Genomic DNA, 4,971 nt, shown 5'->3' with positions numbered 1-4,971 from the left:
ACGTGTCGTGCGTGTCCAGTACAGCACACAACCCCTGAGGCTGAATTAAAAAAGCTGCTTCCTGCAGCAGACAAGCTGTGCACCCACACAGCAGTTAGTGATCAATTAAAGGTTGTGGATAAAATAATTGATGCCACAGACTTCAGAAAGGAAGGACAGGAAGGTGTTTGCCCCTTAAGGGAGTGTGGGATTGTCTAACAGGAATTCTGGTACCACGAATGAACAGGTGAGTGTTGCACAACTTTTTTGTTTCCCCCAGTCCAGGATTGGTGGCTGACTTCCACCACTTCACGGCAGTAGTAACACACCTCATGCCTTTCTCAGGCAGAAAACATACTGCTTTGGGAAAAAAAAAAAAAAAAATCACCTTAGTTATTTGTTCATAAGGGCAGTTTACTTCTGTAACGTTTTGCTGCGTAACATCCACACATAACCGTTCCGTTCCGTGCGGTAAGGTGAGCAGCAGCGGGAACTGATGGCTGTGGGGATGGCTGATCCGTCTGGGCTCAGTGCCCCAGGAGGGAATCTTCATCCTCAGGCCAGGGTCCGCCCATTCTTACCGCTCCGGTGAAACACTCACAGGTGACACAGTCTGGTTAAAAGCACTTGTTTATTGGTTACAATATCAACTCATGGCAACATCTTTCACTGAGCCACTGTACAAATACAAAGAAAAAGATCCATCGTGGAAAAAAAAAAAAGCTATAAACAGAGTTCATAGCAAGTGATTTTTTTTTCACAGGGAAGTCTTTTTACAACAGCACTGTTAAAGAACAAATGGCACAAGTCCCTGGTTTTTTTTTTAATAGCTTAAATAAAAGCTTAAGACTGTTTCTGAATACATACACAATCCAAAGGCAGTGCAGAATCACTTCATAATTGGTAACATTACCGAAGTTTTCCAAAGTAGTCAGCAACAAGTTAAAAAAAACCTCCAAAACCCTAGCTGATGAGAAATGCTGGAAACTAAAAGCAAATTAAAATCAAGCACGTTTAGAAGCGTTTTGTTTTGGACTCCTTTGGATGTAATATGTACTACAAGTGTTCAGATGCTTTTATTTTAAAAAAAGGAGAAAAACACAAATAGAGCACCATTGTGTAAGTAAAACAAAGGCTTGAAATATCTAAGACTATTCCACCGAGTCCATATTAGTTAAAACCTAAACATACTGTGTGGTATAAGAATGTCAGGCACATGTATCTGTTATCAGTTATATCAATTAGTAACACTGTTCACACATTTACCATAACAACACTGCATTAACATTCTGCGTGTATTTTACATAACCAGCAATTGGATAAAAAGGCGCGTGGTGCCTCCGAAGTGTCGGAAGTCGTTTCCCAGCATGCACGCCAGATTACTGTATACAAAGTGCACCACCAACCCATGCTTAAGTACTTTTACAGGAAATGCTATCTCAAAAATCAGTCATTCTGCTACACAACCATTTATACCAACTAGTCGAATTTAGCCAATACTCTCACCAACATCTTAAAGCACAGCACTAAACCTAGTGGAGGTGACGGTGTCCTCGAGGAGGAACGACTAAGCACTCTTGGAATGTTTTCACAATGGTTTCATTCCACCTTAAAGTAATGTGAACTTCTTGTGGGACAAGCGGTTACATGAACTGAATCGAAGAGTTAACTATTTCCAACCCATGCATTACAGTAAGCACACCAGGACCAGCTGTGACATCAAGTCAGCTTTGCCAAGCCAAGGTCAGGCCCTCTCCTCGGGCGGGGGAAAAGCCTATTGAATCCATATTCCATTTCAAACGGTATGTAGCGTTGTCAATACATTGACCTAGCAGGTCTGCCAGATACAGCGACGTGTCTGCATTTAGCAAGGCGGAGGATAGCGATGTTTGGAAGAAAAAAGGTCTGGAGACAGACGGAAACAGGCCACGTTACTGGAGTAGGCAAGTATACATCAGCAAGATGCCACGTAGAAGCTTTTTGTGGTTTCCAGAATCTCAACCAAGCTCTCAATCAGTAAATGGATGTCCAAGTCTACGCGGGAACAAGCCCAAGCTGGGTGCTTGCCTGATTAGTATTCTCTATTGTCAAGTTAAATCAACATTAGAAAATGCTGACAAAAAAACTGTACCTGAATAAAATGAATCTTGTTACACACAGTACGCAATTCCACTTCCCGAGCCACAACCAGGTGACTTTTTAGGAGAGGCTGGGAAAGAGTAGCCTTGCCACTGTTCTGGCACAATGCTCCTAGTTACTGTGTGTAATTACACAAACGAGTTGTTTGAAATTCAATAAGAATGCAGTTTGGCAACGCACTTTTCAAGACAAGTTACAATGCACCCAGTAGTGCTGCACAATCTGCTGTGTGCGGAGTGAGTTTGCCGTCAAAACCGCGCAGCTGGGAGTGACGCGCGCTGCGTACTGGAGCTTACGTTAAACTACAGGCACACACCATTTCTTTGAGATGCAAAGCTGGGAATTAAAGCCTTAAATAAAATTTTGTTACGTTCCTTGTGTTAGGAGGCGTTTGAGCTTTTTACCATTAAAACCACCTCCTTTTTAGTAAGGGCATGGATCTTGAAAGGTCACTGGCAGCCCTTTAAAAAGGGAATTACCACAGCCTGTGGCAGTTCCAGATGTGGCCTCACATAGTAACAATGTGTTACATTAAATCCGTAGGCTTTTGAAATAAAAACCCAACTCTATCCAGGACAGCAATCGAACAGCAAACGTCACCTTGGCAGGATCTATCACAAGCTTTCTACAAGTTCCCAAGAAGCATCAGATACCGTTTCCCCAGTTGTGCTCAGGCTTCTTCCACATCTCCTGCAGCGACAGAAAAGGAGCCACCTCGGGACCTGCAGCACTACAAACACTGGTTAACCGAACAGCAAAGCTGGCAGATGTTGGGATGATGCTTTTGGAAACCTCGTTAGCAAGCAGATGGCGTCCCTTATTTAGTTTAAAAGCAGCTGAATCCAACAGACAATTGCCCATCAAACAACGATAGTGAAATTATTTGCAGTAATAACCGTATGAGAGCCATCACCACGTTTACAGTCGACCTGAACTTTTAAGAAAAGTTATATACATTTGTAAAATTGTTTTTGGAGTTTCACAAGTAGAAACTAGTTTCGATACCAGAATGTAAAAATGGCACCTGCCTTTGCAACAGGGTTGACCAGGAAATTGGTTCAAAACACACTTCTACAGAAAAAACTTTTTTAGAAAAAGTATATTTTCTTAAAATTCCTTAGTAACAAATTTCCAGAATGATTCACTCAAGGCAGCTGTGAGTTAAAAAAAAAATAAAAATCAAGTGCATCACTAAAAAATAAACAGAGTCTGCAAGATCCCAAAGAGCTGCTCACTTCAGAGAGTAACAAGGATTCCATAATAGTTCTGTTAAAATGCAGACAGATCATAAAGCAGAACACTGAGGAATTCCTGTGACGTACAATAGAGTGTGATTTTGGTCCTGCACCACATCTGCTGTTAGTAAATGTATACTTCTCCAGCACAAGATGCGCTTTTTTTTTTTTAAAGTGAATTTACTGTAATTGACTGGTACATTTACTGGCACCTTCACCATTGTAGACATGGCAAGTTTACAGGCACAGTCTGGAAGTACTGAAATTTAGAATTACAAATGTCAGAAACTTGACAAATAGTCATCTCAGCCACAAATCTGGTTTGGTATATTACAAGACATCGGGCACTTATATTTACTACCTGACCCAGAGATACCCAGACTCCCCACGACTTCAGATGAGGGCAGATTAACATTATCTTCCAACCTGATGATTTAAAATCCACGTATTTTAAAACAGGTCACTTAAGAGAAGCCAATAGACTTAATTCCTCTTTCCAAAAAACGCCACAGACGTTCAGGTTCCCAAGAGAACATCCATTCCAAGCACAGGCAGGCTGCCAGGCACCAAAAAGTTAAGCAACCTTCCCGGGTAGTTTCACAAATGGGCAGCATTGGTTTTCCTATATCTCAACTCAACCGTACTTGATCAGAACCTATCATTTATAAGCAACTGACATCAAAATCAGAATAAAATCATGACCAGGAGAGGAAATAGCTATTTACAGCGTGGCAGCTGCAGAACAATCAGCATCTGGTACAGCCCTCCGTGACCACAGGAGAACAAGCAAGTTGCCAAGTTTATAGTGTGAAGTTTTGAAGGGTCACACAGGTGAGTAAGGTTATTTGGTGCCTTGTAAGTTGCACAATTCCTTTTATAATTCACACTGCATGTAAGTGACAACAAGCGCTTTTGGCTGCGTATGCTTTGGCAACCCCCTGGCTGGAAGGGGGAGTACAGGCGATGAACTGCACATTTAAAACTCCTTTAAGAATGGAAGCAAGGCCTCCTGAATTTCTCAGCTGATTGTGGTGATTGAGCAAGCTGTGTAAATACACTGCTTTCTGCGCGCTCGGCATCACGCCAGATCATTTTGTTAGTGCAAATCAGCCAGAGTTTGCGACGGGCCAGAACTGCTACATCATTTAGTTAGAGCTGAATTGTCAGAAGGAAGAGAGGGCAGCCCCTTAATGACCGCAAGGCAGGTCACTCGGCTTCCGTACCCCCGGACCGCGTGGAATAACTGATGCGAAAAGCTGCACTAAGGAAGCTAATACTTCTGGAACTAGAATTTTTTAAATTTAATTTTACTTTTTACTTATTTTTACTGCTGTTGCAAGTCTGCCTGGCATTAACTCCTTGGTGTTTGGAGGTCATGACCACCAATGGATGAACCAGGAACCACTGGCTTGAAGGAAGAACCCCCACGATTAAAAATAGGCAAGCAGGTCAAGAAGTAAGTGAATAAGGCGGGAGGTATTAACTGGGAGTCTCCAGGGCCTTTAAAAAAAATTTAAATGCCTTCCATTATAAAAACACATACATACCATTGGCTTCACTTTATCTACAGTAAATTCACAAAAACATTTAAAACAGCAACCTAGTTCATCCACTACAA

This window comes from Tauraco erythrolophus, chromosome 11 (genome assembly GCF_009769465.1).
Source record: "Tauraco erythrolophus isolate bTauEry1 chromosome 11, bTauEry1.pri, whole genome shotgun sequence".
NCBI lineage: Eukaryota > Metazoa > Chordata > Aves > Musophagiformes > Musophagidae > Tauraco > Tauraco erythrolophus.
The sequence above is the reverse complement of the archived record's forward strand: the minus strand, read 5'-3'. Positions refer to the sequence as shown.